General features: G+C 46.8%; 1 protein-coding gene across 5 annotated transcripts in view; it reads right to left on the minus strand.

Moving 5' to 3' along the window:
• Positions 1-19,661, minus strand: part of arhgap22a (Rho GTPase activating protein 22a) — a 376,947-nt gene that overhangs the window by 31,658 nt on the left and 325,628 nt on the right. The gene's annotated exons all lie outside the window — the stretch shown is intronic.

The following is a 19,661-nucleotide window of genomic DNA, read 5'->3' on the forward strand; positions in this document are numbered from 1 at the left end:
AGACCCTATTTGCCCCCTCAGGTGGACGTGAACAATCCGTGTCAAAGAAGAGCAAGGGGTTCTCTGTGCTGACCTTGCCCATATTTACCCCTCAACCATCGTCACTAATAACAGGTCATCTGGTCACTACCATGTTGCAGTTTATGGGAGCTTGCTGTGCATAAATTGGCTGCTGTGTTTCCTACATTACAACAGTGGCTACGCTTCAAGAAGTACTTCATTGGCTGTCAATGGCACTAGGGGACATCCTGTGGTCATGAGAGGTTTTTTCCTGCTTTAGTCTTTTCATTCTTGGTATTGTGGCTCCTGGCCCTTCACTGTGGTGTTTCAAAGTGGGGGAAGAGCTAATTGTGGAGAGTCTTTGATCCAGTATGAAGCATAGGTCAAAGGCAGGATTTTACCATGGCCATCGCAATCCTGACTCCCATTGAGAATAGTTACCTTTATGAAGCGTAGGATCGTGAGATCAACCCTAGCATCCATCAGGAATTTACACAACTTTGCCCTGCTTCTGCACTCTTTTCGATAGAATTAATATTATTTCCTCTTTAAACATTCACATGAACTAGTATCATGGAGTAATACCATTAGCAACATACTGGTACCAACCCAAAGGAAAGCAAGTGAAAGTCCTGCTTTTGTTGTCAACCTCCCTTCTTATTTGTCCAACATATTCAACTGAAGCAACCATGGCAACAGTTGCTGCTGTGATCTCCCATTGGACCACACACCTTTTGTTGACAGACTGAGACCAAAATGAGCTCATCTGTTCAAGTCAAAGTCCATCCAATAATTTTTTTCCATCATCCTCTTTTAACAAAAACACCTTGTCGGGGTATACGAGGAACACTGGGAACTGGAGACCCAGCGACAGGGTGTGTTTGTTGGGGGAGGGGGGAGAAGGATTTTTCTTCCCTTAAACTCACTTTGATCTCACTGTCGTTCCCTTTCACCCCTACACACACACACACACACATATTTTTTAGCATTTCTATAAAATTTTGAACTTGCAAAAAAGGTGAAGGCTCCCTGAACGTTTCTCATTCAAGCCACATTCTGACTAACAAGACAAGACAGATTGCTGTACAGAACATGGTGAGTTTCTGTGTCATTCATTAGCCGAATGAAGCTGATGATCTTGTGAAGCCAGCCTGAGCCATCACCCTAGTGCTGGAGGTTTAAAGGTAAATTATTTTGTAGAGCACTGGATGGGTGACAGACTGCAGACAAGAAGACTGCACAGTGGCGGGTGGGGGTGTGGGGTCAAGTGAGTGATAAGCCCATTTGAGTATCCCCTTCCTGGCTCATCTTAAAAACCTTTGCATCCCAAGTTTGTAACCTGCTTCTGTGCCTCAGAAAAAAGTTTCTGGGGCAGCTCCATTCCAAGGGGAAGCCCTTGATACTCTTTCGAGTTATCAACAGTCACCGATTGCAACTCTTTCGAGTACAATCACAGTTCTTGGTTTCCAGGAGTGGGACATGAACCCACAACCCTCTGATTCAAAGGCGAGGGTGCAATGAACTGAGCCACAGCTGACACCTCCCTGTGCAGTGGTTGCTGGTGGCAGGGGGAGGGGGTTAGAGGAAAGTTGGAGGGCGTGCCCCCTTTTTTAAAAGAAATAATTGGCCCTAAAGGGTCAGGCCAGCTCAGTTGGGGCGATCCCCACACCCTGGCCCGATTTTCCTGCAACTGGCTAACTTCTCAGCTCAGGTGCAGGAAAGTCAGCCTAACCCCTGCCAATACTGGAGGTGCCCGTCCCCTAAAGAGGGGGTTTATCAGCAGGAAAAACACAATAAAACTGACTTTTAAAAAAAATCCTCACTGTTATACACGCTGGGCAAGCAATTCCCGAGGGGGGTGGGTGGGTGGGGTTGAGATTGTGGAGCATGGGGCAAAAAAATGCAACCTTGCCAGTAAACTTCTGTCGCTCCTCCCGCCCCCGTGTTGCAGAGTAAAACACGATCCGACCATCCGCCGAATGAGAAACAGCCCCTACCTCTCCTGCTAACAAAGCATTGCTGGGAGCTGCGGTAGATCGGTGGGCAGGACTCAGACACAGCCCTTGCACATGGGCTGCACAGAGAGAAAGCCTTAACTTCAGGCATCAAGAGTCAGATTGGGGTGGGGTGGGGTGGGGGGGCTTCCCTGGCAGCCTTTCACTGGGTTGGGGGGAGCTCAGCGGGATGGTAGCACTCCGGGGAGAAGGCTTGTCAGGTACTGTGGGCTCAAGCAGGAATGTGTGCGCTTCCCTCCACCCGCTCAGCGCAGCCTTTGCACTGAAAGTTGTCTATTTCCACAGACTTGCCAAGAATGCACAGCCCAGGCAGGTATAGTCTTGCCCTCCTTTGCTGGCGTTATTTCCGCTAACACCAGCCAATGTCAACAGTAGCACCCCCCCACCCCCCCACCCTTCCCTTCCCTTCCCACCCCCCCACACACACCACCAAGTCCAGGTCACTGTGAAGTTGTGACATTCCCAGCCCAGCCCACTCGCGATATTTCCACTGGGGACCCACAAGCCGGAGTGTCTATTCTTGCTCACCAAATGCGCCGGGAGCTGCAGTTGGTGCTGTCTGCATGCACCCCCCACCCACCCCCCAAGGCGGCTAATCCCTGAGCCCTGGGGCGGGGGGTCAGGTTAACACTAGGCACTTTGCTTGTCTCCTGAAAGGACTTTTGAGAGTGAATGAGTTCAACCAGGAGAAAAGCTTTCCGAATTTGAATGTGAAACTTGCTCAGTGTTTAAAGAGACTGTATTAGTTTTCACATCTCAAAACACACACACATCTGTTGGGACAAAAAATACTTTGGAGTGCTTTATCCGATGTAAATCATTTAAACAAGTCCCTAGTTATATCTGAGTGATACCCCACTGCTGCATTTCCGATGTAAATCATTTAAACAAGTCCCTAGTTATGGTCTGAGTGATACCCCACTGCTGCATTTCCGATGTAAATCATTTAAACAAGTCCCTAGTTATATCTGAGTGATACCCCACTGCTGCATTTCCGATGTAAATCATTTAAACAAGTCCCTAGTTATATCTGAGTGATACCCCATTGCTGCATTTCCGATGTAAATCATTTAAACAAGTCCCTAGTTATGGTCTGAGTGATATCCCACTGCTGCATTTTCCTCTACTGTTAACGGTTGGAATGGGCTGGAAGTCAAACTCTATCCTTATTCAATTAGGTTTCGGCTCAAGAGCCGGTAGGAGGTCAAGTATTTGACATCATGGGGCACATGACAAATTGATGTTGGCATCACAACAGCTGAAAGTGTCTTAAAGGGGCACCTTCATGGGGGGGGGAAAGTATTTCGCAAACTATTTTTGTTTGCAAGTACATATCAAAGACGTAAATCACATCGAACCGTATTCTTTTGTCACTGTGCGCTTTGTAGTTTCTTGTGGAGATGGTGCTTCTTTAAGCAATGCATCTAGACACAATTACATTTGTATATAGCCCTTTAAATATAGTAAAATGTCCCAAGGTGCTTCACAGGATCATCATCGAATAAAATTGGACATGCTCCACATGAGATATTGAGACAAATGATCAAAAGCTTGGTCAGAGAGAGGGAGGCTTTAAGGTCGCCTTGAAGAAAGACGTGGATAGGATAGGGAGATAATTCCAGAGCTTAAGGCCTAGGCAGCTGAAGGCACGGCCACCAATGGTGGAGAAATTAAATTGGGCATGCATGAAAAGTCAGAATTTGAGGAGCATACAGGTCTCGGGGACAGTGCGGGACAATAATAAATATAATTTTAGCATATGTAGCTTCCAGCAAGTTTAAGTGAGCCACATTGTGAGCCTGATTGATAATTTTAAATTGATTGTTAGTGTAATTCTTAGCACACTTTGGATTGTTCAGCAAGTGCTGTCCAATCACAAAATCACTTGTGTCATGAAAGTATAATAATTTCCATAATATTTTTCTGGTTTATTGTGAGGTAGGTTTATGGGGGTAAATATACTTGAGTCTGTCTGTTGTGATTTAATTACATTTGGAGTCAAGTAGACTGCATGCTTGAAATCATCAAAAGAAGCTAGGTGCTTGACATGCTAATGAGTAAACATGGATGCTGGCTTAGCATGTAAGGTGTGAAGGGAATTTGCAGTTTTAGATAAATGAAGGGAGTTGGATTTCAAAGGGATCTTAGTCTGTTTACAAATAGCCAGATAAGCAAGGTGAAGGAGTGTGTTTATTTTTCCCAAAGGTTACTGACAATATTGGCAACATGAAAGTTTTTATATTATGAGGAAGATACAGTTTCAAAAACATATGGAACAATAGAATTTACATATTAAAAAAAGAGAAGCATATATAAAGGAGAATGAAAGGCTATGTGGGAGAAGGCTGTGTAAGATCTAACAGAAGTGTGTGAAATAGCCTTAACGAAGCCTCCAGCCATTTGTGCATAAGTCTGCTATATAACGAAACTGAAGTTGGGGAAAAGCCATTGGGATCTACCATCAAGTGGGTATAGTGTTAACTTGCTGTTTTAAATCTAAAATCTATTTTGGACTGTTGCCTTAAAGGGGGTGTAACTGGGTGTCAGGTCAATTAGGAATTTCATGATTTGTTATAGTAGTAAATAATTGTAGTCTTATGCATGTGCTTGAAATATTTTATTTTATTCATAATTATTTTAATTTAATTTTTAAAATCTCTAAAGGTCTTTGTGGACTTATTACTTCTGTATTCAGCGTACACATTTTCTCATAATAAATACAAATTGCAAAACTGTTGTGATAGCGCGACCAAGTTGGGGTCCGGCTGGCACACATCACCTGTCATATCACAACACGTGTAACGTTAGACATTATGATTTGAGTTTTGAAAGCATGGGTTGGTTGAGTACGGTCAGTATTCTGCCTATTGTGAACAGTTGAAGGGATGTGCTGTTTGAAATGATCTGTCAGTTGTTGAGACGTATGGCCTACATACACCAAAACTGAAATTCATATACCATGTTATTCACTTGTGTGGTAGGCAGAACATCTTTTTGGCTTGGTGGCAGCATCCTGTTAGTGGAAAATACCACTCGTGTTGCTATTACATAGTAGCTTAACCAGACGATGCTTGCAAAACTTGGAACATTGTATCTAATATTGAATGTGATTCTGTGATTGGACAGCATTTCCTGAACAATCCAGGGTGCGCTAAGAATTACTCGTAACTGCCAAGTTAAGATTATTGGTCGGATTTGCAATGTGGCTCACTTACACGTGCTAGAAGCCACATATATTCATATGCAGGGACCTATCCTCTGCAGGCAAAAGGAACATGTCCAGGCATTGCACCATTTTTAAATTAAACAAAAGTCTGGGGAACAATAGTTCCCTGGTGCATTCTCCATAACAATGCCTCAACAGAGTCAACTTGCCAAACAATCAGCACCCTTTTCTCATGCAGTATAAATAGTTGCTCTCTTTTGATATTTGGTAATCTTGGGCAAGATTTTTAGGTCGGTGTGCGGGCGTGATTGGCGGGCCTGGGAGTGCCCAGGGAACAGCCCGCCAACCGCGATTGGCGCCAACCGCAATTTCACGCTGGCTGGCCAGTTAATGGCCAGGCAGTGTGAAGCACGTGCTGAAACGCTCAGCGCTGCCAGGATGGGGGCAGGAGGAGAACGGGCACTGACGTAAGGGCGGGCGTAGGCAAGCACTGAATGAAAGCACCCACAAGGCAGAGAGCTGCTTCAGGAAGCTGAAGACTTCAAAACAATTAAATAAAGATTTTAAAATCACGGAAAAAATTGTCCAAGCGTCACAGTCAGTTACCTGAACATATACACGTTAAAAATTCTGTCCATAGATTTTTCTTTTTCTTTCATTTAGTAACGGAAACCTCATCCCACCCACGGATGAGGTTTCATCAAAAATGCAAAGTCCGCCTGGAAGATTTGCCCATCCGTTAACCATGACGTTGGACGGACCACGGAAAATCAGGGACAGTTGGAACTTCAACAACTTTAATTGTCTTCTTAATCGTCGGCCGGTGTGTTTCTGACACTCGCACGTGCCCGCTGAACAAAATATCGCGTGAACGCGGGATGATGTCGGGGCGCTCGCCCGACGTCATCTCGCCCAATTTTGCATCCGATAGGGTCGGCCGCGTGCCCGCATGCCCACCTAAAAATTCTGCCCCTTGTGCCTGTCCTGATGAGTGCAAGTCAAAAAGCTTTGACAGGATGTCTCATTTTTCAACAATACTCGATTTCTGTACTTCCAAGTGGCTATGAATACAATATAAATAGGAATTTTGTTTCAATCAATTTATAAAGGCATGTTTTCCAAACGCTCGCCCACAGTGAAGTGTGTGGACCACTGCAATAACAGGTCAGTCTCGCTGTGTGACCTAGGACACAGAATATCAACCTAATAACGTCATGGCTACAGCACCACTTTCTTGATAGGGCCCAGAGATGAGTGGATCTTCCCCGAAAGAAATGGATTGCAACTTAGAAAGACCAGACAGCGTCATGCCACCCAAGAGTTGATTTGAGAGCAGTACTGGCATGAAGCTGTGGGCAGGCAGTCTGCCAACACTTCACCTTTTGTTTTAAATACTACCGTGGCTGACTGCTCTTCAGTCTTCGTCAGTTGCAAATCCCCATCGAACAATTCACCTAGTTTCCTTCACAATCCAAGTACATGTTGTCAAAGACAACACAATGGAAATATCACCATTTCAAACTTTTTTGGAATGAAGATACTGAGGTTTTAACAGTGAGTGACTATTAATAGGTGGAAGGAAACTAAGGGAAACCATCTGGCTTTCTGCCAGTCAACATCGCCTCTCCAAACATAGAAGCTTAATGAGTAAGCTACACATCAGTTAACTCCTTGTTAACCAAGAGGTTAGAGTCATAGAATAATACAGTATAGTTTGGGAATAAGGGGTCTCCCATTTAAGACGGAGACGAGGAGGAATTCCTTCTCTGAGTTCTGTCAGTGTTTGGAATTCCCTTCCCCAATGAGCAGTGGAGGCTGGGCCATTGAATAATTCGACACTCAGTTAGACAGATTTTTGATCGACAAGGGATCCAGGGTTATGGGGGGCAGGCAGGCAGCGAGTAGTTAAGACCACAATCGGATCAGCCATGATCTTGTTGGATGGCAGAGTAGGCTCGAGGGGCTGGATGACCGACTCCTGTTCCTATTTAATATGTTCAGATGGAGGCCATTTGGCCTGTAATGCCTGTGCCAGCTCTTCAGGAGGTTATTTCTCACTGACTTGCTCTTTCCCCAGAGCCCTGCAAATTCACTTCAAGTAATTAACTGAAAGTTACTATTGAATCTGCTTCCTTTTTCAGTCAGTGCTTTCAGTCTGTTGTGATTTGAAAAAAACAATGTTGCCTTTTGTTTTTAAGTCTGGTTTTCTAGGCTTCATTTCAGGACTCATTGGAGTCTCCAAGGCCCCTGGAGGATTTTGACCGTGTGGACCTTTCCAGGTATCAGACAGCCTTCAGTTACCCTGGTATTGGGGATTGTGGTCTCCGCTGGTGGCACCTCCTCCTCTGAGGAGGAAGAGAGGGGCAGAAGGGAGAGGAGACCACGTGTCCCAATGCAGCTTCCAAGGGAGGGGCCTGTGTGAGGAGAGGCGCAGGCACAAGGGGTGAAGGACTAGCAGGTAGCCTAAGGGGTAAGGGGCCGCAGAAGACGCCACTATCCTGCTGCCAGGGTTTACAGGTGGCGATGCAGCTACCTCAATATGTCTGAGGTGCAATGCCGAAGGAGGCTCCCCGTCTCCAGGGAGACTGTGACCTCCATTTGTCACACGATTGGGCCTGAGATCAGCTCCGACTGTGTGGGTGGACACCCCATTCCAATGGCTCTGATGGTCACAGTGGCCCTCAACTTCTATAGCTCCGGCTCTTTCCAGAGGTCAGTGAGTGATATTTGTGGAGTGTCCCAATCAGCTGTCCACAGCTGTGTTAAGCTGGTGGCAGAAGCTGTGTTCAGGTGGATAATGACATTTATTCATTTCTGTACAGACGAGGCCAGCCAGGCTGAGTGAGCCAGAGGCTTCGCGGCTATTGCTGGCTTCCCCCGCATCCAGGGTGCTATAGACTGTACACATGTGGCCATCGAGGTATCAGTGGGTCAGCTGGGTGCCTTCGTCAACAGGAAGTGATTCCACTCCATGAACGTTCAGATAGTTTGTGACCACAGGACGCAGATTCTGCCAGTCTGTGCATGGTACCCTGGTAGATCCCATGGCACTTATATCTTCAGACACTCCCAGGTGCCGAGACTATTCACTGCTCCAGCCCGACTGGATGGATGGCTGCTGGGTGACAAGAGCTATCTGTTGAGGAGGTGGCTCATGACGCCTCTCTGCCACCCAAAAACAGAGGCAGAGCAGCGTTATAATAGGAGTCATGCCTCCAAAAGGGCGGTGGTAGAGAGGGCGATAGGTCTTCTGAAGATGCACTTCGGATGCCAGGACTGTTCACGGAGAGCGCTACAATATCCCCCAGAGTGTGTGTCACTGATAGTGGTTGCATGCTGCGCTTTCCACAATCTGGCACTGGCAAGGGGGGACTCACTGGAGGAAGAGGATCTTGAGGCAGCTACACAGGCCACAGAGGATGAATCCAGTAGTGAGACAGAAGAGGAGTGCGGTGAGGAGAATGCTGAGGGTGTGGAGGCAGACCCCTGTATCCTTCAGGGAGGCAGGGACACCAGGGACACCTTGATCCAACGCTCCTTCAGCTAGACTGCCAAAGATCAGCTTCCACCTCATACCAGGGCTGCTGCCTCCATCCTGATGTCTGAAATGACCCTTTCATTTCGACCCAAAGTCCACTCAGTGCCTGTGCAATAAAGTTTAGAGCCTCTCATGTCCAGCATTACAGACTGGCGTACCCTGCATCAAAAATATACAAAGGTGAAGCACACTCAGGCCATTAGGACAAAAAGCAAAATTTATCTCATTTTCACAATCAAAAAAATTAACATCACCTTCTCTGGTCTTCATTCCCAGACCAGTAAACATAAACAAAACATTACACAACAGAAGATCACCCGTGACCAGTCCCTCTTGTGCTCATGGTGCCTTAAACTTACATTTACGAGAGCTACATCTTGGTGCCTCCTCGCCTCCACCCCCCCCAACCCAACTCACTGGCACCAGCATTGGAGGCAGCTTGCTGACTCTGTTGTCCTTGAGGGACAGGTAGTATTGAAGAGGCGGGGAGGCTGCAGAAGGATTTGGACAGGTTAGGAGAATGGGCAAAGAAGTGGCAGATGGAATACAACGTGGGGAAGTGTGAGGTCATGCACTTTGGTAGGACGAATAGAGGCATAGACTATTTTCTAAATGGGGAGAGAATTCAGAAATCTGGAGTGCAAAGGGACTTGGGAGTCCTAGTCCAGGATTCTCTTAAGGTTAACTTGCAGGTTGAGTCGGTAGTTAGGAAGGCAAATGCAATGTTGGCATTTATTTCGAGAGGACTAGAATATAAAAGCAGGGATGTGCTGCTGAGGCTTTATAAGGCTCTGGTCAGACCACATTTAGAATATTGTGAACAATTTTGGGCCCTGTATCTCAGGAAGGATGTGCTGGCCCTGGAGAGGGTCCAGAGGAGGTTCACGAGAACGATCCCAGGAATGAAAGGCTTAACATATGAGGAACGTTTGAGGACTCTGGGTCTATACTCGATGGAGTTTAGAAGGATGAGGGGGGATCTGATTGAAACTTACAGAATACTGAAAGGCCTGGATAGAGTGGACGTGGGGAAGATGTTTCCATTAGTAGGAGAGACTAGGACCCAAGGGCACAGCCTCTGAGTAAAGGGAAGACCTTTTAGAACAGAGATGAGGAGAAACTTCTTTAGCCAGAGAGTGGTGAATCTATGGAATTCATTGCCACAGAAGGCTGTGGAGGCCAGGTCATTGAGTGTATTTAAGACCGAGATAGGTAGGTTCTTGATTGGTATGGGGGTCAAATGTTACGGGGAGAAGGCGGGAGAATGGGGTTGAGAAACCTATCAGCCATGACTGAATGGCGGAGCAGACTAGATGGGCCGAATGGCCTAATTTCTGCTCCTATGTCTTATGGTCTTATGGTCTTGTTGGCCTTGGTGACCTTGGCGGTCATCGTCTAGCCAGTGGAGCCTGTGCTGGCTCCGCCTGGGAGGGAGTGGTCAGTGCCATGCCTGGCATCTCCCCAGTCATCGCAGCCTCACCGGATGCCATGGTCACTGGCAGAGGGGTGGAGGAGCTGCTGCCATCATCCAGAGTGCCCTGAGAGGAGCCCACAGAGACGACAGGCAACTCGTGCACCAACGTGAGGTCGCTCTGGACTTCCCTGCTCACCATTGATGGATGGGCACCTAGCTGGGATACTGGGTGCCTCATCCATCTCCCACACTGCCACTGGCCAGCTGAGGTCATTGCCTGTGTGAGGGTTTGCAGGTCTGAGCGCAATCCCAGGAACCCCTGGTTCTGCCTCTCCATGAGAGTCGCCACTCTCTCTATGGAGGAGGCAGTGCACTCGGCCATGAGGGTCAATGCAGTGCTCATGCTCCACAGGGACTCCTCCACAACAGAGACCATGGCATGTATTCCCTTATGGATCTCTGCCAGTCCCTCCCACACATCTCGCTGGACGTCCAGCATCTGCCACCTAATGGACGACTCCAGAGGCTCATCATCAGCCTTCGACTGAGCATCGTCCTGGTCTCCAGCAGTCCTCCGATTGCCGGTGCCCTGAGCACTCTCTGCCTCCACCTCCACCTCAAGTGAGTGTGAAGTGCCCTCACCCTCCAATATCCTAGCCGAGGATCTAATGCCCACTGAGGTGCTGGTATCTGCGCTGGTGCCTGGTTCAGAGAGTGGGTGTGGCGCAGGTGCAGCTGAAGCCTGGCAGTCCTCAGGCACCAGGGGTGGCTCTTCAGGGTCCTGAGAATGAATGTGTGCTGGAAAATCTTAGGGAGAACAACAACATGTCATCAGTTAAAGTCATCACACTGTCACTGTGCATTCCAGACACCCTGGTGAGACAATGGAGATCTGCATCGTGGAGCCATCATCTTCCAATGATCAATGGGGACTCCAGTCTGGAACCTCCCAACAATGAAGAGACTATACGAGAATGTTTGCACCATCGTAAACTCTCGCCTCTGTGCACTGCACTATCACCGTCGTCTGACACTCCAGTCTCTCCGTGACCGGCTGACTGAGGAGTGTGGCGCCTCTCCAGCTCCAAGGTGTCCTGCTCAAACCTGGATAGGAGTAGGAGGTGTGGGGGCCTCCGCCTGTCCATGACCTCTCAGTATTGTTATGTGATGTCTTCTCTTGAAAGGACGGAGGAGCATTGATTAGTCCACTCTCTACCTGCAGCGCCATTGCAGCCTGGCCAACCCCACCTGAGGAACACCTCGCAGGGCACATCCGAGTCGTGGCCCTCGAGCCGCAAGGCGCTCAGTCCTAGCAGCCAGGGCTCACCCTCAGACTCTAACACCCCTGAGCTCCATGGGGGGGACAGCCAGACCGTAACACTTCACCACGCTGATCCATGCCAACACGGCACTCGCCATTCCTGAGCGCAGTAGGGCATTACACCTTTTGCAGCACTGCACCCATGTGCGCCGCACAGCATCGTGGCTGCTGACCTGGGCTGCCACCACCTCCCAAGTTCTTTTTATCAGGTGCGGTGTCCGCCCCTTTACATCTCTGGGGACGAGGGTGTCCCTCCTGGCAGCCACCTCCTCCAGGAGGACCGTGAGGCGCTCATCCGGAAATCGAGGGGCTAAGTGCCCACCCGACCTGCCCTCCCGCCTGGCATCTCCAGCCACACTTGATGCCATCACTTCAGTGTTCACAATGCGGAAGATAGGTTCTTCACTGGCAGCCTTCAAGGAGCTGCCTGTGGTGTTTTAAACGGGCCACTGGGCTGCCATTGGACTTGGCAAGCGACAGGCCTCTGCTCGTCCCTTCCCGGCCATTGGGAGGACGCATTTCACGCTGGGCGGGTCTTAATTGGCCAGCCAGTGTGAAACTGTGGTCAGGGGCCCATCACAGGCTGCGGCCTGTTTTCCAACTGATCGCGGGCCGGCCAATCGCACCCGCCCACCAAGGGTAAAATTCAGGCCGATGGTCTTGACATCCTCCCTAAAGTATGGTATCCGTTGTTGAACACAATACTCCAGCTGAGGCCCAAGCAGTGTTTTATAAGGGTTTAGCTTCATAAAGGTTTAGTGGAACTGCCTTGATTTTGTACTTTGTGTCTCTATGGATAAAGCCCACTATACCACCTGCTTTAACAGCCACCTCACCTTGTCCCGTCACCTTCAAAGATTGGTGTCTATACACACCAAGGTCTCTCTGCTATTGCACCCCCTTTAAAATTGTACCATTTAATTTACACTGCCTGCCCCCATTCTTCCCATCAGAATGAAACAATTCACCACCACCTGGAAGTTCCCCTCCAAGTCACTCACCATCCTGACTTGGAAATATATCACCGTTCCTTCACTGTCACTGGGTCAAAATCCTGGAACTCCCTCCCTAACAGCACTGTGGGTGTACCTACACCACATGGGCTGCAGCGGTTCAAGAAGGCAGCTCACCACCACCTCCTCAAGGGCAACTAGGGATGGACAATAAATGGTGGCCCAGCCAGCGAAGCCCACATCCTGTGAATGAATTTTTAAAAAAGCTTTACTGCGTTAAATTTAATTTTCTGTGTCTCTTCCCATTTCACTAGTTTAGGTCCTGCTGAAGTCAGTTACTATCCTGCTCATTTTTTTATTCTTTCACGGGCTGTGGGCATCGCTGGCTGGGCCAGCATTTTTATTGCTCGTCCCTAATTGCCCTTGAGAAGGTGGTGGTGAGCTGCCTTCTTGAACCGCTGCAGTCCCTGTGGTGTTGGTACACCCACAGTGCTGTTAGGGACAGGGCTGGGTTTGCCATTGTTTCCAGTGCCTAGGTCAATACTGGATGATCTGTTCGGTTTCATTCCTTTTCGTAGGCCTGGTAGCGGTTTGATACAACTGAGTGGCTTGTTAGGCCATTTCAGAGTCAACCACAGTGCTGTGTGTCTGGAGTCACATGTAGGCCAGGCAGGGTAAGGATGGCAGATTTCCTTCCTTAAAGGGACGTTAGTGAACTGAACCAGGTGGGTTTTAACAACAATCGACAATGGCTTCATGGTCACTACTACCGAAACTAGCTTTTTAATTCCAGATTTACTAACGGAATTTAAATTCCACCAGCTGCCCTAGTGGGATTCGAATCTGTGTCGCCAGAGCATTAGCCTGGGCCTCGTTTGATGACACAAACACTATGCCACCACCTCCCTTGTTTACGACACTTCTGAACTTTACATCAGCTGCAAACCTTTGAAAAGATTCTTTGCATACACAGGTCCAGGTCATTAATATATATCAAAAGGTCAGAATGTCACTTAAAGAAAGGATTGAGTGCTGCTTTTCAACAGGAAAGGTAATCATTGACCAATGACTGGAATCAGGAGGGCCTAGGAGACGTTTACATTCAGACTGGTCCAAAAAGAGGATTGGCTACCCAGTGTTCATTGAATGAAACAATTTGGAACTTCACAAGAAAATGTGCTTATGTTTGTACATTTACAATAACATGCTTTTCAAACCACATTAATGCACATCTTGAGTGTAATTAATCATTATACTGTTCACCGCAGCGAATGTCACTGCGTAGAAAACGTTTGAAGCCAAATTTTGAATACTGAAAGCTAATTGGTTGCTAGGTGTTGCTCACTTTCAGTCAAGGGACAGGTGTAGTGAGCTTAGTAGGCCATGCCTGATGATGTTACTATGGTAACGGGAACATTATAACTGATTTTACCCTGAGGCAGTGAAGGGAAAGTTGTACAAACAGGCCAGAGTTCAACCAAGCTTAGCTGCTTTGGAAGGGCTGACACTCAGGCAAGGAAGTTTTGCTAAATTTTTGGAAGACACCTTAGCTCATGTTCTGGTCACCGCACCATTGAAAGGATGACGAGGCCTTCGCTAGGCTTCAGTGAGGAGTTTACTAAACCGATGCCCAAAATGAGGGACCTCAGTTACGTGGAGAGACTAGAGGAAGCTGGGATTTATCTCCTAGAGCAACTAGGATTAATAGAGACGTTCAAAATCATTAAGGGTAAATAATGTATATTGTCTTGTCCCACTTGTAATTACATGGCCTTGGCGCAGGTGGAGCTAGTGGTGGGAAGAGAGGGTAATCGCAGTGTGACAAGCTGACAGAAACAGTTTTAAATTGAAATATATACATAGGAATTTATCATGGTAATAAGGCTTGGAGATGTTAGATTTTGGCTATATTATGCCAGCAAGGCTTCATGTTTGTGTGTAAAGATCATGAGGTAAATCAGAGCTTTCTCAGGCTAAAGATAAAACAAAATTTGTAACTAGAACATTTTGTTTTTAATTTGCAAAATAATTTTGAATGGAAGAAATAAAATAAGTTTAAAAATCCAAGCTGACACTCTTATACTCTTATCAGCTAGAAGGTGTGCACTGCAGGAATTCACCAAGGCTCCTTTAACAGCACCTTCCAAGCCCACGACCACCACCATCTAGAAGGACAAGGGCAGCAGACACATGGGGCAGAATCTCCCGGGAGATTCGGGAGCAGGTGCGGGCGGGTGGGCGCGGAGATAATCGCCACCCCTGATTGGCTGCATGTCGCCATTTTACGTGTGCGGGCCAATTAAGGTCCGCCTAGCTTGACGCGTGGCCAGTAGCGCTCAGCGCTACCTGTGCGGGCGAGGGGAGGAGGGAGAGTCAGGGCCTGTGCTCTTTCACGCATGCGGGTGATAAGAGTGCAGAAACCCCCCTGAGCCACGGAGCTGCCGCAGGGAGATTAAGTTCAACTTGAAACTTCAAAATAAAGAAAGGTAAAAATCATTTACACACGTCCCCTCATCTGACAGCGTCTCGTGAGCTGGGACGTGTTTATGAAATGTTTGAAAAGTATTCATTAATTTAATAAACCCTTTATGAAACCTCATCCCGCTCGTGGATGAGGTTTCATGAAAAATGCGAAGACCGCCTGGGCTCTTCGCCTGCCCCCCCCCACCCCCCCACCCCCGCCGCCAACCTTAAGGTTGGACGGGCAGCCCTGTCAGTTTGGTTCATTGGTTTATTAGTGGCCTTAACAGGCCTTTGACAGTTCGGTGGGCACTCAGCCACCTCCGCTGCGTGCCCGCCGAAGGAAAGATGGGATGACGCGCAGTGACGTCGGGGCACACGCGGCATCACCGTGCATCATTTTACGTGTTGGCATGCGGGGCCAAAGAGAAAGTTCTGCCCATGGGAACACCGCCTCCTGGAATTTCCCCTCCAATTCACTCTCCACCCTGACTTGGAAATATATCGGCCGTTCCTTCACTGTCGCTGGGTCAAAATCCTGGAACTCCCTCCCTAACAGCACTGTGGGTGTACCTACACCACATGGACTGCAGCGGTTCAAGAAGACAGCTCACCAGCACCTTCTCAAGGGGCAATGAGGGATGGGCAATAAATGCTGGCCCAGCCAACGAAACCTACATCCCGTGAATGAATTAAAAAGAATTATAATTGTACGTCAGACTAGAAGTTCCCACGCATCATTAGCTGCACATTCCAATCCTCTTCCTCTATTCAGCCATTGCTCAGCCAGCCTGTCATTACAAGGAGAAGGTGAAGTTACCACATGGAAAGTGCTTGTGTCCTTTACACTGGAACTGTAGTCTGGTGATGAAAAACCAAACAAAACGCAGATGCTGGAAATCTGAAGCAGGGACAGATAATGCTGCAAACATTCAGGAGGACAGGCAACATCTGTGGACAGAGTACAGACGAGCCAACGTTTTCAGCATAGACTTTATGTCAAATATTTGCAAATGGTCCACACCCCAAGGCAATCCCTCTGCTTGTACTGCTGATTTTCTGTTGGTAATGTTGGGCTTCACTGCAGTAATTATCGGATTAAATCCTAAAATTAGAAGAAGCATGTACCAACTACAATGCGCTGGTTTGTAAGGATACATGAGTTGGAGACAGTCTCAACATTGTTTAGGCAGAGTGCAGTGAGTTTTATCGGTTTTGCTTGCTTTTCACACAAGGGAGTCTCGCTTTATTGAAACGTAAAAGATCCTTGACAGGGTGGATGCTGGGAGAATCTAGAACTTGGGGGTTTCCCATTTAAGACGGGGATGAGGAGAAATTTCTTCTCTCAGAGGGTTGTTAGTCTTTGGAATTCTCTTCCCCAGTGAGCAGTGGAGGCTGGGTCACTGCACATGTTCAAGGCTGAGTTAGACAGATTTTCGATTGGCAAGAGAATCACACTCCAATGGTTATGGAGGGAAGGCAGGAAACTTAAGGCCACAATCAGATCAGCCATGGTCTTACAGAATGGCGGAGCAGGCTGGAGGTGATACATGGCCTATACTCCTGTTCTTTTTCCTTATGTTCTTTTTATTACATTTTTCATGACCTCAGAACATCCCAAGATGCTTTACAGCCAATGGAGTAATTTTTGAAGCAAAGGCACTATTGCATTTTAAGAAATGTGGATAAGATTCCACAAACAGCAACGTGTTAATGGCCAGGTAATTTGCTTTAGTGCTGTTAGTGCAGTGGTAAATATTGGTCAGGGCACCAGGAGAACTCCCCTGTTCTTGTTTGAACAATGCCATGGGATCTTTTATATCCACCGGACAGGGCAGACCAGGCCTCAGTTCAATGTTTGGTTTGAAAGTCATGGCTGAGGATATTTAAATTAACAGTAGATGTTCAATTGGAAATGTGTTCCATTCCTCAGCTCAGATATCCCTTAACTTGCCTGATCATAATCTTGACATGTAATGAGAATACTGTTAATCTCATGAGCCAAAACAAGAGAATAATTTTGTAGTGCTCCCAAGTAAAATCACCAGAGAGATGATGCTGAGTAAGGTATCCCTTTGATATTGAGATAAGACACAGTGGAAGGTTTCTTTTATGTTGGGCACCGCTGACTTAAAAGCACATGATGAATGCATCCTCAAATTAAAGTTACATCAGCCACTTCCTACATCCTGCCTCAACAACATTGGCTTAGAATTCTTTCCAAATTTGCATTTCCACCTGGTGTAAGAACCAACATCTGACGCTTAAGTTACACTTTCATCTGCTTCAGCATCTTTTCTGAACTGGTTGGTGGTGTTTCCTTTTAAATAGCTCTTTTTGTTTCTATTGTAGACTGTCACCTTGATGTGTAATAGAAGCCAAATTATCTCCTTGAACGGCATAAAAAGTTACAGAGACTGAGACATTGAGAGATATTCAAGGGTTACATTTCTCTTAATTTTGTTTGGGATGATTTATTCCGACATTTATTCCAACTAGCTGACTCACAATGAGTCTGTAGGTCAAAAATCTCACAGTCACTGAAGAGGGAGGTGGATGACTCGGCTCAATGAAGATTATGAGACAACGATGCACCAGGGGGTGGCCAAGGCAATCATTTAATCAGCAAAATTGCTCTAGTATTGGGTGCTATGTAGTAAGGAATGACAACTTTACAGGTCAAGAGCTACAAACCCTATTACAAGGATTCAGTGTGAGGATGCTCTAAATTTTATAGGACTGATGCTGTTGAGCACCACTGTCTGGAAATAGAGCTCACAAGCAGGGCTTTCACAATGCACAGGTCAGGGAGATCGAGGGTCACCAGAATCGCAGCAAGTCATCAATGAAAGCTTGCAGTCAGTCAGGCACATTTACAAGGGGAACATTTAGCAATGGTGGGTCAAGTGTCACATATCAACTCAAGTCGCCAACATTCACCCACTACATAACTGAGGACCTATTATGTCCTACTTGAACCTGAGTATTGATTTGTCATTGGTTACAGCTTAATAGGAGCCCAGCATCACAATTGCTGGTGTTTGAAAGAACTGAGAATTAAAGTGTCGGATGAATGGCTGAGCTTGTAATATTACCTCGTAAAACTGGTGGAGATATCAGAAACTGAATCCTTAGCTAGTTTGAGGAGGTCACCTTATCTTGTCTATATGGGTTTTAATGAAATATGAGCAGATGAAGTCCCAGGCTTTACCCAGCTCAGGGCTGATATCATCCTGCTTCTGTTAAGTCTTGTCCTTCTTACTCATTCATACATGGGCATATATACAAACATTATACAACGTGTCTTGCAGCACAGACTGTTTGAAAATGTTGTGGTGGTCACAGAGTTTCAATGTTTGTTCCTTTCTTAATATTGTAGACTGAGACGAGCAGTTTAACAACACTATGGTGATCAGAAACAGGAGTGTATGCTGTGCACTTCTCACCAAAATCTGCAAGAATCAATGACATACCCCATGGATAATGCAGAGGGCAGGAAGCAGCAGTAGGTAAGGCACGGTGCACATGTGGGGAGAATCAAGGGGTTAAAGTCAGATGAGAGACAGGCCATTTCTGCCCAGATAGCCACATGGTTTCAGTAAATGATCCTGAGGCTTTGGGAAGTGCAGCGGTGCATTACAGTTGAGTCTGAGAGCCATACTACTTGCTGCAGTTTGGTGGGAAAGTGGTGGCCACACTGACTCAATGCCCTCGGTTACCGGGATGGGCTGTTATTGCAATTGGGTCCCTATGCTAGCCGGGAAGGAGCCACAGAGAGGAAAGTTGAAAATATGGTGATCTTAACTCCTATTGCCCTTCATATATTGCAGGTTGGCTGCAAGTGTCCTTTCAGCAGCTTGAACTTTATATATATTTTTCTTTTTTTTCTTTTTTTTTCCCCAACCCCACCCCCCACCCACCCCTCCACCCAACTGGGCTATCTATCATTTGTTCTTATGTTTTGCTTTCACAGAGCGCTGACCCTTGTTTTGCCATTAACACATTCTGCTATCTTACCTTTATGCCACTATCAGCACCTTCTTTAATCTTTAACTCTACCATGAACATTCCCTTTGTCCTGTGTCCATATCTTTGTCAAGTTTCTCCTTAGCTCCCTGACCTTCTATTTTGCTCCACCTGCTCCACCCCCTCTTAAACAATATAAAATCCATCACATTTCTCCTTCTCTTCAGCTCTGAACAAAACTCATACGGACTCGAAACATCAATTCTGTTTTTCTCTCCACAGATGCTGCCAGACCTGCTGCGTCTTTCCAGCATTTTCCATTTTTATTTAACTGGCACATACGGTTTTACTTAATCAATTCCAGATCCATGTTACAGAGCCTGAAATTATAGTCAGTGGCGTAATGGTGACTGGGCACAATCGAGCTCCGATGCCAGGTAATCTCATTGGCATGCATTTGGGACACCATAGACAGATCATTATTTTTACATTGGTTTACCAACAGACATGTCAGTCTGCAGCGTGGTTAGATACTTTGTCATTCTGAGCTCCAGTGAATGGTTGTATTGTAAGAGCCCCTTTTTCATAATCCCTCTAATGCAGCCCCACCGTCTTAAGCCCTTTAAATGCTTCAATTGCAATCAACTTTCCAGTTATTTGTGTAGGAATCATTCAGCTGCTTTTTATTTCATTCTCTTAGAAGATGGTGGCATAACAGTAATGTCACTGGGCTAGTAATCCAAAGGCTCAGGCTAATGTTCTAGGGGCACAGGTTCAAACCTGACCATAGCAGCTGGTGGAATTTAATTTCAAATTAACAAAACCTGG

Source organism: Cetorhinus maximus, chromosome 27, assembly GCF_964194155.1.
Source record: "Cetorhinus maximus chromosome 27, sCetMax3.hap1.1, whole genome shotgun sequence".
Lineage (NCBI taxonomy): Eukaryota > Metazoa > Chordata > Chondrichthyes > Lamniformes > Cetorhinidae > Cetorhinus > Cetorhinus maximus.